The sequence below is a fragment of the Athene cunicularia genome (genome assembly GCF_003259725.1).
Source record: "Athene cunicularia isolate RWA chromosome Z unlocalized genomic scaffold, athCun1 chrZ_part3, whole genome shotgun sequence".
In the NCBI taxonomy this organism is placed as follows: domain Eukaryota; kingdom Metazoa; phylum Chordata; class Aves; order Strigiformes; family Strigidae; genus Athene; species Athene cunicularia.
The window spans coordinates 415,714-431,845 of record NW_020799144.1 but is presented as its reverse complement, the minus strand read 5'-3'; positions in this window follow the sequence as shown (position 1 = coordinate 431,845).

Genomic DNA, 16,132 nt, shown 5'->3' with positions numbered 1-16,132 from the left:
AGGCGCAGTTTTTCTTGGCCAATTTCTTGAATAACAAGAGTGTTTTTCAGCTGGTTTACTCATTCTATCTTATCTAAGAGAACCAGTGGAACTTTCACCATCTGTATATGGCTATCTTTACTCATTACCAAGACCCAACTAGTTAGACCACCTCTGTTCCCCAAGGACAAAAAACATGATATTTTGCTGAACACTGCAGTTCTTGGTAGATTTTCATAGTAAACTGTTTTGTTTTGATGAACACAGTAGTCCTTGGTAAAATTCCACAGAACAGTCTGGGCAAGCAGGATTCTTAGCAATATTCAAAAATACTATAAGTAATACTATAACTTGCTATAGGTAAGTAAATAAGTTGCTAAGCAGTTTTCTATAAGTAAATAAGTCTCAAAACAAGTAATAATTTTTCTGTATCAGACCAGGCATATACTTTGTTTGGATATTGATATGATATTGTCAACTGTACCCCTGGAGGAGTTCCCTCACCTCTTAGCAGTCTGTAGGGAATCAGCAGTAGGCTGCTGATGGCACACAGTGCTTAGCTGTTCTAATGGCTAGCTTCTGGATGAGCAAATTTTGATTAAAAAAAATTAACTGCTCTAGATTACTGTTCAGCTTCTACTCTGATTGAGGTCTGCCAAGTGCTGCTCATTTGGCATTCAATGTGAATTTTCTGTAGGCAACAAAACTGCAGTGATTAAGAGCTCACAATTGGGGAGAAAGATTTGTTAAGAATTCATGGTCCAGAGATCCTGAGTTCTTGCTAACTTTGAAGATAACACTGACTTCCAGTTGCAGAGAATGGAGCATTGTTCACTATCAACTCACACATTTGAATGTTCCACTTATGAAGTTTGCCTGGGTGTTGTGAAAGTCCTCATTAAATTCTTGGCTGAGGGTGGTGTCTTCTTTAATGAGCTAAGTCTGCTCAGACTGTCTAGACCAAGACTATTTCCATTGGATGACATGGCTTTGGACTTTGATCAGTATTCATAGTGTCACTTCTTTTTAATATGGCACAGAGTTAAAACATATTCCTATTGCATCAGTGTACCACAAAGTGTGTACTTTGGGTCTCTCCCCACTGTCCATATTTATATGTGTCATACCATAATCCTTGAAACTAATGAATCCTGATTTCCCAAAGGATTTGTATTTGTGTGCCTTAAATGCTACCAACCTTCTCTTTGTAGCATCTTGTCTTCTTCCCATGGCCCTGATGTTGCTCTCTACAGTGTCGTTCCCCAATCCTAGTGTTTTCCCAGTTCCCCTCACACTGGTCCAGGTGAGTACTCACATACACTACTGCTGACTGGAAGCTGGGCATATGCAGATCAGCTGGCCAGCACTGGTGTGCTTACGGGCCATCTGGTTTGATAAGGGAAAGGTGGCTTTAAATCACCCCCTCAAAAGGTGATTTAATCAATCCAAGCATGAATTCTCACAACGTTTCTTGGAGATTTTTATTTCTGAGCCTGCAACCACATTTGACAGACAGGTAAAATATGTACAAAATTGAAGATGTTGTTATAGGTGGAGAGAGATTGACAGAAGGACAATTAGAAAGATTAAATAGCTCTTGGTTCCCCAGGAAACAGTGGAGTGAAGCAGATGAAACATACCTGCATGTGTTCTTTGAACTACCTATTACTGAAGGCCACTAAAGATATGTGATGGGATTGGGATGGGCCAATGAAGGGTGGACTCTCACTGTGTCAAACACTGTTCAAACACCAAGGAGTGCTACAGGGTCATGCCAGAAAATTTGGAAATCAAAGAGTGCTCCTCTCTGAGCCTGCAAGTAGTGGATGCTGGCAAAAAGAGACATGGTTGGATGTTTCAAATAAATCTTGGTTACTTTCTCTAATTTCTGTCTTAAGCGATATTGGAGAAACTTGAGCACTGAGTTTTTTCCTAAGCGAAATTTAAGAAATATGACTTTAGATAGACTGCAGAAAAGATAACTAAAGCTTAAAAGGCATAGTTGTACACTCAGGTGCATGGTAGAGCCGATTGTTATTGTGCAGCACATAACAGGCATATTAATTATCCCAAAAGTTGTACTGGTGTCATCATGACACTAGGTAATTACTGTGGACTTCCAGGCTATTGCAGCCAGTCTGAGTGTTTGGGTTGCATCCTTCATGGCACACTGCAGACTAGGGAAGTTCTGCTTGATCTTGGGAGATTCAGAATTACTCCCATTAAAGCAACTGGTATTTGCTTCAGCAAAAGCCACTGCCTACCCCTGAAGGTGTTTGAATGTCAGGCTTGACTGAAAAGCCAAAATTTGACAAGAGACCCGAAGCAGAAAGGCCTGTGTCTTCTGCAATTGCTTGTTTTCTCTGGAGTTTCTGGCTCATTACTCTCTTTTCAATCTTTCCCCAAGGTGATAATTTTGTGTAGCGGACTGAATCCCTGCCCTGCCCTAAATTGCTTCTGCCTATGTCTATTGGGCTGGACTGCAGCAAGTCAAGCTTGAAATCAAGGTAAATATCAGCTGAAGATACAGTTTCCCACTTACCCTGCACAGCCTAGCCCCACCTGTATATGCAATATACAGCTCTAGCTGAATAATAAAAATTTCACTCAAAACAGACCACCTATGCCTGTACCAGAGAGGTTCCTGATGACTTCAGCTTCCAGACCTGTAACAGTTTCTCACAGTGAGTGCACACGGAAACCTATTCTCAAGATCTCTCTCTCTTTTTTTTTTTTTTTTTTTTTTTTTTTTTTTTTTTTTAACTCACCTACTATGTTGCATTATCAGGATAAGTAATAGTTCAGTCTGTTCATTTAGATACCTGCAAGGACAAAAACTGAATGCCTCAAGAGATACGATCTTCAATGAGACAGAAACAGATCCTCTACCTTTAGACTGTACTGAGATGCTAGACTAATTCTGTGACAAAGCATTGTCCTGCAGAAACCATATCTCAAACTGGTTTTGAAGTAACTTTGAAATGCATCTTAAAAAATGTGCTAGTATTGCTATGTTTTGGGTTTAAATGCATCAGAATTGATCCTGCTGGAACTGAGATTATTAAAAAAAAATCCCAAACAACAAAAAACCCAAACCAAACACCCTCTCCTCCTTGACCGCAACCCAAAACTTGATGATTTTTTTTTAAAGTACTGATGTCCAGTCAGAAATTAGACTTAAATAATTTCAAGACTCCAGGAATTTGCCTTCAAGAAAAATTTCAGATATTGTTGCAAACTGCACTTTCTTGTATTCTTTAAGATAGTGACTTGACAGGCAAAAGAAATGTAAAGCCTGGTACCAGTACAGTTCTCAACACTGCTTAGCTCATCAGTGGCATACTCATTACTGCTAATGTCATTTCAAACTCACGATGTAAAAATTTTATTTTACAGTGTTTTTTATATCATACTATGTAGCATCCAATTTATTGCATACACCTCTGTATTTAAGATATCAGTGTAAGTATAATTAGAACTGCTTGTAATTTCCTGTATAATTAAAAATGTCATTTTCTACTCCTGGATAAAGATAGAACCCTGATTTTTTGTGTAGTCTGAAAGATTTTAAATCTTTCATTTAGAAAACTCTGCAACTTGCTAATGCTTTCCCTATGGAAGATACTTTTTTTTTTTTTTTTCTCCTCTAAAACATTGTTTCATCTAAAATTCTGAATGTCTCTCTAGAATAAAATAACTCATGCTGGATTTTTAAACATGGTCATTTATAGCACAGGGGACAAAATTAATATTTCAACATCTTTTTGAGTGGCAGGTTATAAACATTATTCCCATCAATGCAGCACCTGACTAGTTCCAATGGTAAAAATCAACCTATCCCTTATTTTCCTGCAAAAAAAAGACGACTTTGTAAACCTTGAAGACTGAGAGATTTGATATTAAAATACCACTGTATGCTTGTTTACCTGAATTGGGTGGGGATGTGCATTTAATTCTATAGATGATAGTAATTAGGTGGGAAAAAGCAAACCCGATTTTTTTTTTTAATTGCCAAACTTTGCATCATGTGCAAATTTCTGTGGATTTCAGAGAGTAGCTCTCTAGCTATAAGCAATGTCCAAAACAGCAAAGAGTTGTACTACACAGCAAAAAAATGGTGGTGGCTACAAGATGTGCAGCTCCATGAGAACTGCAGGCTGTTACAGATGAAAGTGATGTGACAGGTGATGGCCAACTTCAATGATTGCCATGCTAGCCTTGTGGTCCAGCAGCAACTATAACGGAGTTGAGCTTTACATCACTTTTTATATTGCGTCGTACTTACCCAAATGTGTCTGGCTTGCTGTGACCCGGACAAAGGCTGGGGTGCAGGGGTCTACCAGGAGCCCAGTGTCAGCCTGATGTGCTGATGAGCTGAAGAGGATGGAGAAAAGGTCTGAGAAAGTGCTGTGAAAGAACCATTTCAGAGAAGCTGAAAACCCTTCTCTATTTCATTCATTCTGGTTTCTGTGGATCCCACTCCTTTAAGGCAGCGGGCAGTGCCACACACTTATCTGAAGTCAGTGAAATGTAAGATCTTCTAAATATTAGTATTTCTTGGGGCCTCTGGGTAGGTTCACCACCTGCTACCTCATATAGCAGCTGTGTAAAGCAGTTTTAGTCACTTTCTGTATTTTAAAACTTTAATTTTGCTGAACTCCTCTTCACAGACTGATAAGACTGTAAGGGACTAAAAACTACACAGCTGCCCCACCACAAGTGTTGTGAGCCCTAGGCTGTGCTAGTGGACATACTTCATATGTCATCGGTGCAGCTCTAAACCAGACAGTTAAACACAGTAAGTCTGAAGAAGGGCACTGGAGTACCAGATTACATTACCATGGCACACCAAATCCACTTCTTTATATCTATCTTGGATGTTTGCAAAACACCCAGGTGTCTCACAGAGGCAAGGGTGTCCAGCCGCTCCCAAATTACAGGAAAGCTGGACATCAGCAAAGAGCAACCTGAGCTCATACCAGGAGCGTCTGAGTGTCTTGTAAAAGTTTGTATAGGTATAGTTTATTTTGTGAAGATTTGTCCAGTTTCATTGGCTTCACTTGAGCTAATTCCCTATTATAGAACAATGCTATGAGGACACTGCTTCAAAAACATTTCAGTTAGAAGTGAAATATGGACAGTTCCATCTACTAATTAAATCAAACCCAAGCTGTTGTAGTAAACAGCTATGTGACCCTGCTGTATCAGCTTCTTTTAGGTGTAGCTGGAAGAAATCTTCTTAAGACATAACCTCAGTCTAGCTCTGGTGTTGGCATCACTATAAAGCAAAAATTCAGAACATGGATTGTAACTACTGTATCACCTACAAGGAATACCATCCAGCTATTTCAACTATTATTTAATCTACAAGCCTTGGCTCAATCACTATTAGCATGTTAGTAGTGAGAACTGTGTAATCCCCATTCAGACTGGGAATAAACCTTTGTAATGAGCTAAATAATGCTGCCCAAAATGTGGAGGCACTAGCTCATCTGTTGCTTCCCATGTTTTTCTCAGTGTATGATGTTATTTACTGTTGAATACACAGGTATAATTTTAAAAAGTCATCCTTAGTTCTTCGAAATTGTCATGAGGACAGAGGTTTTTCTTAGACATAAGCTTTTGACTTGTTGAAGATCCTATAAGAAGAGCAGAGTGTTAGAGAGAAGTCCTCAGCTCTTCAAAGAAATCATGTGGCTTGTGGTTATGGAAAATAATACTGAAAATCGTGTGTGTGCAGCACAGCATGGCTTTGAAATACTGAGGGTGGTCTGGAGAGACTTTCGCCAGTGCCTAAATTTCCTTCCATGCCTCAGTGACTTATCGCCACCATAACTGGGAGTTCCTAGTTAGACACAAGCTTCCCTTCATAGTGAGAGGTATAAATGCAAAACCACTTATGGGAAGACCAATAAAAAGGACAAATAACTAGACTAACATCACTGTGCTCTGGAAGTGCATGCCAGTGGAGCCTAGTCTTTCTAAAACATCACAGGCTGTGCTTTCCTAAGAGCCTGGGAAACCTTGCTACCCCTCTAGTACCCTTTACTCCCTTTGGGGAAAAATAAACCTGGCACTCTTTATGCCACAGAACATTAACACCTTTTGATAAAATGCCTGCCCAAACTCCATGCAATTTGGGGATTTACCACAATCAGTCAAAAGTATTTATTCATCATTCTGAATGCTGTCCTCTAACTTTGTTGGTTAAGTGGCTTTATCTGTGGTGTAAGGGTCTGGTCCAAGCGAAGTGAGTTGGGGGTACTGAATGAGAGGCCTGTAAATTAAACCATTGCTTTCTTTTATGGCATTTTACTGTGCTTGCTCTATAAAGACTGAGAACAGTGTGTGTGGCAGCCTAAAGCATCATTTGTTCTTTCTTACAATAGCTGCAAATAGAAGTCTGAATAAGCCTGCTTACAGGAACCTGGCTTCTTAATGTGGGCTTGATGATTCTTACCCATGTTTCAAATTACTGCTTGGCTTAACATAAACATATTAAAGGTATCTAATCTTACTTAGGACTAAAATTGTTGCAGTTGTGAAAGATGAGAGCCAGATCTTTGAGCTTAGTGCAACAAAGCCTTCTTTAAAGGGCCAAAGATATTGGCAAGGTGGGGGGATTTTATTTTTTTTTTCCTACACTGACTCTGTGCTTTGATCTTATTGAATTTTTTTTTAGAAGACCCTGTGCTATCAATTCAAAATTTCCAGCTCAGATGAAAACAGTAGGAAAGAGAGACATAACTGAAGTTTGAGCATATTCAGCATTGTCAACAGCAAAAGGAAGACTAGGGAGAGCCTCCATCCCCTGCTAGACGCAGGAGAAAACATGGCAATGAGTAATGAGGAAAAGGCTGAGGTGCTTAATGCCTTCATTGCCTCAGTCTTTAATAACAAGACTAGTTGTACTGAGGGAATCCAGCCTCCTCAGACAGAAGACAGAGACTGGGCAAATGGCCCCACTGCATTCCGAGAGGAGACAGTCAGTGACCTGCTGTACCACACAGACACTCACAAGTCTATGGGACCAGACAGGATACACCCGAGGGTGCTGAAGGAGCTGGCTGGGGTGTTTGCCAAGCCACTTTCCATCATTTACCAGCAGTCCTGGCTGAGTGTGGGGGTCCTGACTGGTTGGAAATTGGCCGATGTGACACCCATATATAAGAAGGGTCGGAAGGATGATCTGGGAAATTACAGGCCTGTCAGCTTGACTTCGGTGCTCGGGAAGCTGATGGAGCAGCTCATCCTGAGTACCATCACACAACACATGCGGGGCAACCAGATGCTCAGGCCCAGTCAGCATGGGTTTGTGAAAGGCAGGTCCTGCTTGACAAACCTGATCTCCTTCTACGACAGGACGACCCGCTTATTGGGTGAGGGAAAGGCTGTGGATGTTGTCTGCCTTGACTTTAGCAAGGCCTTTGACACCATCTCCCACAGCATTCTCCTGGCAAAACTGGCTGCTTGTGGCTTGGATGGGCACAGGCTTTGCTGGGTAAAAAACTGTCTGGATGGCTGGGCCCAAAGAGTTGTGGTGAATGGAGTTAAATCCAGTTGGTGGCTAGTCACGAGTGGTGTCCCCCAGGGCTCGGTGTTGGGGCCACTCCTGTTTAACATCTTTATTGATGATCTAGACGAGGGGATCGAGTGCACCCTCAGTCAGTTTGCAGGTGACCCCAAGTTGGGTGGGAGTGTTGATCTGCTCGAGGGTAGGGAGGCTCTGCAGAGAGACCTGGACAGGCTGGAGCCATGGGCTGAGCCCAACTGGGGCAGTGTCAATAAGGGCAAATGCCGGGGGATGCCCTTGGGCCACAACAACCCCCAGCAGCGCTACAGGCTTGGGGAGGAGTGGCTGGAGAGCTGCCAGTCAGAGAGGGACCTGGGGGTGTTGATTGACAGCCGGCTGAACAGGAGCCAGCAGTGTGCCCAGGGGGCCAAGAAGGCCAATGGCATCCTGGCTTGTGCCAGCAATAGCGTGGCCAGCAGGGACAGGGAAGGGATCTGACCCCTGTACTGGGCACTGGTGAGGCCGCACCTCGATTCCTGTGTTCAGTTTTGGGCCCCTCACTCCTAAAAGGACATTGAATGACTCGAGTGTATCCAGAGAAGGGCAACGGAGCTGGTGCAGGGTCTGGAGCACAGGTCATACGGGGAGCGGCTGAGGGAACTGGGGGGGTTTAGTCTGGAGAAGAGGAGGCTGAGGGGAGACCTCATCGCCCTCTATAGCTCCCTGACAGGAGGGTGCAGAGAGCTGGGGATGAGCCTCTTTAATCAAGTAACAAGCAATAAGACAAGAGGGAATGGCCTCAAGTTGCACCAGGGAAGGTTTAGACTGTATATTAGGAAGCATTTCTCTCCAGAAGGGGTTGTTGGGTGTTGGAATGGGCTGCCCAGGGAAGTGGTGGTGGAGTCTCCATCTCTGGAGGTGTTTAAGAGTCGGGTTGATATAGCTCTTAGTGATATGTTGTTGTTGTGGACTGTCAGTGTTAGGTTAATGTTTGGACTGGATGATCTTCAAGGTCTTTTCCAACCTAGATGATTCTGTGATTCCATGATGTTCTTACAATATCAGTTTAATGACAACAACAAAGAAATAAACTAAAAAATGCATTGGAATTTCAGTCACAGTTTAACAATTTAATAGAACATGAATACTGAGATATTTGGATTCAGGTTAATCTCTGGGATGTTAGGAGACTTACGTGTGTTTTGTATGCATAAAACAAATACAAATCAATTTTATGGTATCTTTTTTCATTGGAAAAAAACTATATTCTTGGACTGTCAGTTACCTGGGGAAGATGATGCATCTAACTATACTATAATTTGGTTTGTGACTAGAGAATCTGATGTCTTCCAGGCACACTTTCAAATCTTGTTTCTTTCCATTACTTTTCACCTTAAAGATCTTCCAAGACAATGGCACAAGTTCACTACTAAACAAGTCCAAAAACACTAGAGACAGCTAGACAAGACTAAAACATCCCGTGCTCCTGGGGATTTCTCTCAAAGGGATTCATAGTCAATTTACTTCCCAGGACTAATTTGGGCAGTGATCTGTTTTCCAAGCTTCTGAATAACAACTGTATTTTAAAACAAAAGTAAGATATGTGGTGAACAGTTGCAGGGTAGTAAATTGACACCCAGGCTAGATTAGCTTTTAATGTCAGTTATTTAAATGGATAATACTCCTTTAAAGGCTAGCTCTGCTGGAATGCTGAAGAGAGTGTCTATTCTGAGTTTTATTTACTGAATATCATGTGTATTTTTTTTTCATAGATGAATCACGTTTTTCTGTCCAGATATTAATACCAAACAACAGCAAAGTTCTTAAGAAAATCAATGCTAGGATTTTACAGCTGTATCTCTGCAAAGTGTCAATTAATCCCCTAAACTGAGATGACAGGAATACAACAGCAGGATTAATTGCATTACTAATTGAAATTTTCATATTTAGATCTTCTGTTAGAGTTATTTTTGTTGCTCTGAAAAGGAAGAAAACTGAAAGCTGAAGATTACCAAACAGGATTTAAAAACTTTTTTCCCATCAAAATGGGTCCAAGCCCTTTGGAAAGCTGACTGGCTGGGGTCATACTTTCTGCAAAATAGAAAATCCAGGTAAAGATGAAATGGAGAAAAATATGCTGACCACTTCCACTGTGAACTTCCACTGTGTTATACAATGTGCATTCGATTCTGGGGGTTTACGTAGTCTTGAGAAGATGAGACTGTTTCTAGGTGCCTGGATCCATTTTTATGCTAAGGGTTTTTTCCCAGCACTGTATCAGTGAGACCCAGCATGCGTCAGCATGCATTAGTGTGCATGCATCAGACCCAGCACACATCAGCAGGCATCCTCATCTCCCTCCTCCTGCAATGTATTTTCTGTAGGAGTATATAGAGGTGCTTCAGGCTGGAGCTCCATGTGCTCCAAAAGACGACCGTCTCTGGATAGCTGAGGAAGCAATATGCCACAATATGCTGTGGTGTATCTAGGCAGGGAGTGTAGGCACAGGTTGAGCTTCTGAGATGGAAGCAGAATGTGGTCCCCTCTTAACAACACTTGAAGATGCTACCACCACAGCTGTTTCTGGAGCAGGACTGGGAGGACAGGGCTACATGAAGCTGATATTTTTATGCAGAATGTCCAGAATAAGCAGACTCAGAATGACTATCAGAAGGCTTTCTCTAGATGTGCTACAGGGGAGAGTAAGAGACAACATTAAAAATGTTTTTAATGCATGGTTAATGCTGGGAAAAAAAAAAACAAAACAGCAGAAATAGATGTGGGTTAAGCAGTAGACACAGCAAAATGGGCTGTTACCAGCAGATCATTAACAGCCCGCAGTGATGCTGAGGACACTTTAATAAACCCATTCAGGGAGGATTACTGCTATTAGGAATAATGATCAGTGGCAGCAGTGTGTTTCATATGAATAATGGGGGCTATATCCACCAGCGACAATCTCTGCTGGAGCCATTTTATGTCTGCTGATGCACAGGACATTTTTCCTTGATCAGAGTATTTGATGTAGTTTGATATTGTCATCATACAATAAAACCCCAATCCCATAAAACTATTAGAGATCTGCAAATTAGTATTACAGGAAAGATGGGCAAGCATCCAAAGTCAGAAAGTATTTGAAATGTGGCATAAGACTACAAAGTTAGAGTTCTAAAAAGGCTCATTTTTATTCTATTGACCTGCCTGTGTCTGCTCAGAGTCATAGCCAGGAATTTCTGCACCAAATCTTTCCTGCTTTCCTGTGAGCACAGCACATGAGAGTAAGCTGAATTACACATCTTGCAGGCTCTCTGCAGGCATGCTCCTGTCCCAGTCTGATGCCTGGAGTGCAGTGCGAGCTGCCCTGAGGCCTGCTGCTGCTCCAGTGTTATATAGAACCTCTTCAAATCTGTAAATGGTAATTTTACAGTAGGTAATGTTTCACTGACTGGGAAGTTATCCCTGAGATGTATATTGCTATGAGAGAAGAAATTGTTCTACTGGTTTGATGTAGATATGGCAAGGGGTCAGTTATGTTACACAGTTTGGGATCTTTTGTTGCTCCTGATTCAACAAAGGAAAGTAATTTCTTTCCTTTCAGAAGATACTAACTTTGAATCTAAAGATGTGTTTCATTGGAAGTTAGGAGGGACTATATTTAATATGGGGTACCTGAGGCTTATAAAAAATGGACCATGTAATACAATTTTTGCAGAGCAGATCCATACATTAAAAGGAATTCTCACTGATCAAAAAAAAAAAAAAAAAAAAAGAAAGTAAGTGTGAAACAAAGAAAAGCAAAAAGTGTAGAACAATTCCCAGATCTCCTTTTCATGGTGTGCTTCAGTTCTTATGACAGGCATCATGTTCCAGCAGTTAAGCCTTTGTCTAGCAAAGCTTCCACCCAGAAGAAATTTCCATGCAATATGTGAAGAAGGAACAAAATGGCTTTATATTTCATTTATATTTCAAAGGTCTTTCTGTGCGATCATTTTTTCAATAAACCTGTACAGAGCCAACAAACTCTATAAATAGTAACAAGTAATTGGCCTCTGTCATCTTTCATGAACAATGAGGATCTGATTTTTGCCCAAAGAAAATATGCAAACCAGCGACAAAAGCTAAGCAGGGACTGTTGTGTGTCCCTAGGACTGTCCTGCATTACAGACATTGTTAATTTTCAGTTTCACTTGAATTTCATTGCCCCAACTCCGCTGCCACTGGGAATTACGCTTACTGATTTCAAAACCAGATGAGTTCAGGCAGTGGTCTGGAAATCCCATCTCTACCTCTGATAGAAATATAGTCCCTGCTTAGATGGAGATAGCTTTCTCTGTTAGAGCCCTGCTGTGGCATCCCCTAAAGCCCAGGCCATCCTGGAATTCAGCATGGCAACTGTTGCTACATCTGAAAGAGACATTACAGATTTAAACCAGACATCTGAAAGTCTTTACAGTACAGTCACTATACTGAGGTCCAAAAGGTGCTGTTCCTGCCTCTAACTCACTTCCATCATCTCCAGGCACACGCAGTATCACTAAAGCTGGAGTTAACTCTTGTGTGTGGAGAAGTAGACATATGTGGTTGGACTACATTGGGACACAAGAATGTAATTGAAAAGCCTGCAGGAGCTACATGGCATTCCAAGTTTTTATTAGTTTATGACAGTTCCAGTTGGAAATTAAGTTTATCTTTAGTGACTGTCTTATTTTAATCATTATTTGTGCTAGTGTGATGTACTTGTCATGTTCCAGCATGACTGTCTTGCAAATAACCGTGCTCCAGCAACATCCAGCTTCTAGAAATGAAATGTCATGAGCACTGAGATACACTAACTACCACAAGATTTGACCTCAGTTACTTCTAAGTGTTTCCTGGTTTCATGGGAGCAGGTTTTTGTCCAAAATGTTCATGTAAATTTAGCTTGTTTTGTCTGATGATTATATTTTCCCATGCCTGTCACCATGTCCTGTTGCTGTGACCCCCAAGCCACATGTGTTTTGCTCTGATTCACACACATCCTCTTATCACAGCGACCAGGGAGGTGGCTATGTATGGAGCCAATATTAGATATTTATGGTGGAGGCTACACACCTGAAATAACAACATGCAAATTGCCACACCATCAAATAAACAATGTAGGAGAAAAGGGGTTTTTTTTAATACATAAGCTTGTTTTGGTTTATAAAATATCTGGGCAGTTGATAGATCCCGTCTGCCATCTCTTCTGTGTTACCTGACATGATATAGTATAATCTGTTGACTCTATTTGCAGCTTCACATTCCAAAGTGTAATTAAATGGAAAATAATTTAGAGTTATAAGCAATAAAGGCTCTGTCTTATCTTGTTTTGCAGTTTGTTGGACAAGAAAATAGCTGATTTGGTGAAGTGTGGTGTTCTAGGTCCTAATAGTGTTCCTCTTACAACACAAAATGAATGCCATTAGTCACAAGAAAACATAACGATTTAACTTTACACGCTCAAGGAATTGTCTATGCAATGCCTATTACAGGTTGCTTATGAGAATGACATTGGAACAGTCTTGTTTCTTTGATCAAAGCATGTAAACCATGTCTGAGTAACTAGAGTCAATACAAGTCCATGGCTTGTTACCAGTGAAATGTCCTGGTTACTTAGAAAATATTTTTTCAGCAATTTGATATAGAAAGAAAGGAGTCACTTGAATAACTTATTGATTAACTTTTATACCTATCCTGTCTTGATCTGAAAAGATACTGTTAATTATTTGGAAAAAGCTGGTATCTGAATTTCTCTAGTGTTTTCTCTGGGGTTGTGGTAGTAAGGCCCTGAAAGAACTGCACCTTAAATCAGAGAGTAGATGGAGCTGTCATTGCCAGGTAGCTGTGCTGGAAGCTCATTCTGAAGGGGGGATTTCAGTGCAGAGTAGTATGAAGCCATGTGTCCAGCTAGTATCAAAAGCTGATGCTCCTCATCTGTCTGGGAGTCATTTTATGCTAAATGAATGTCTCTCTTTGCTACCAGAGAGGACACAAAGGAAACTGCTTGCAAAGATGTGAAGGGAGAATGTAGCACTTTGTGGCATGTGACAAAGCCTACCAAAAAATTAGGTGTGTAACTCCATTCTTGCCCAGTGAGGATGGTTAGCTGACCTGATGTGCTAACCAATCCACCATGACTGCTAGCACGCCTTCAGCTTTACTGATGAGGTGGTACATGCTATGCTGCCATTCTGGTGCTACAGTGCCTGTTAAACTGCACTCTGAAGGGTCATTTCATGCACTGTGGCTATGATGCTACCAGGTTCAGCTAAAAAAGATGGAGACTGGTTTAGTCACATAGTGAAATGTCCTGCCCATCCATGTTAAACCATAAGCCTGCTAGTTTTCCCTGTGTCTTACACTGAAAAATCTTACATTTGATGAAATAAATGGGAATTTTGGCATTCACATCAAAGAGCAGGGGCAAAATTGCTTTGCAAAGACAGGAAAAAAAAGAAAGAAAAAGGATTCTTTTGGGACAGACTGAAAATCTCTGGCCTGGAAGAATAGTCTGGCTACACTGGAAGAGGTAGTAGTAAATCATACTTGCTCTCTGTTGCTGCTGGCCAGAGACAGATTAGACTTTGAAATAAATAAAAGCAAATCTAAGGCAGCTCTTAGATTTATCCCAGCTGTTCATAGCCTCAACCAGAGGCTGGTGGGTGCCCACATCTTTTCACAAGGCTCAGAAAACAATGAGCTTCCAGCAGTGGAGCCAGCATGCTTTATTCTGTCCTGTCTTTGGAGGAGTAAAACTCTTTTGTGGTGGTAATGTCTGGATCTTTTGTAGGAGAGGGCAGGCTGAGGGCTGAGAATTAAGTGTGAGGTACTATGGCTGAAAGGAAGGAATGAGGAAGAGTCAGTGTGGGGCTGTGAGAGGAGAGGGATGGTGATGTCTCCTGTCTATGTCTCACCAAGTCTTTCCTCATCTGACCTAATCCTAAAATCTGCAATTTCCAGACTCTTTCCACCCCTTTCTCTTCAGCTATAGCTTTTCCTGCTTCTCACTCCACTCCCTGCAACTGCAACCTGATCACATTCCTGGGTTTTGCACATGAATGTTGTGATGGGCCTAGGACATCAGGTCAGCCAGACTCATTTTTCCTATAACCTGTGCACGGGGGAGGCAAATGCCCTCAGGAACATCTCACCTCTTTGCCTGCAACAAACCCCACAGCAGTGGTCTCTACCCCACACCCTCCAGCCCCAGCACATCTGGCTCTCCAAAGTCCTGGCAGGGGCAAAATACCCAGGGGGTTTCTGTCTGTCAGTGGCTGGGATGCCTTGATTGCTCTGGTCAGTGGTCCTCATATCTCCGCCTCAAGTAGCTCCTAAGCATTTTAGTTTCTTTGCCCATGCGCTATCTATATGTGTGCATATGTGTGTGTGTATACACTCAATGTATACACATTAGCCCTGAGAGTGGAGCACAGTCTAGGGGTCAATACACAGATGAAAAACTTGAGGGATTTGTTATACCATTCTTGTAGGTCTTTTGTGTTGTCAGTGACAAAATGCAGATAATGGTACAGGTCAGACAGGGCATTTCACTGTCCTTTGGCTACCAGAGTTGCAAAGAAATTATTCTCCTGGAGTTAGAAAGACTTTTACTATTCACACAAAGGATTTCCTAAGGGAGCTTGAAAACTTCATATATAAGGGGCCTCTGGAAAACCTCGGAGCTCAAAACTCTGAATCTGAAATTGCTGTATCTGCTGAGGCTGGAGTATGCAAACTCCAGCAATACCTTCCCTACCCGGTATGGAAATTCCTGTGTGGAAGGAGGGGATGTTTCACAGGTGTCTCCAGGCTGTCCTGAGGCAGTAGCATGTATTCTAACAAAACTGTGATCATAAATCAGTTAAACAAACATACGCAAGGCATACAACTCAGAAACACGCTACCTGTAGAAAGTATGTGTTGAATCTTTTTCCATGCATATTTCATATGCAAAGAGCAACATTGCTTTCACAGACATGCAAAATCACTTCTTTTTTTTTTTTTTTTTCCTTACAAAGCATACAGGAGGGTGCTAAAGGGGATGGATTATGTCATAATAAGTTTGAATATTTTCCCTCTCCTGTTTGTGATCTAACAGTCAGGATGATTCAGTCAATGAGCAAGGATATACTAGGCTCATCATTTTAAGAAACTTTCTCTCTTACTTTATATTGCTCAGTTTTAATTTTGCAAAGATATTTTAGAAAGCTAGCATCTGTTTACTTTCAAAGTGGTGACCACAAGTGACCTAGTATAGAAATCCAGAGTCACTCTCTTCGTAAATGTATGTTGATGAATTACGAGAGCCAACAGTAAAAGTAACCTCAAGTAACTGTTTTCAACATACCTGTAAATGTATGAATCGTATGAAATGTGTGAGTTTAAAGCGCAAGTGGGCAAGACTGGCCTGGACCCAGTGTTAGCATCTCATTATCAGAACCATTGCTGGATTTTAGTGTATGTGACAAAGTGGGAAGGAAAAGAAGGGGAACACCCCAAACAATGGAGGGATAAAAGGAGAACAAGGTGTAAAGGAGGGCTCGATATTCTGTGTATGCGTTGGGATGATCTTCAAGGGAGAGGAGAGGAGAGGAGAGGAGAGGAGAGGAGAGGAGAGGCTGG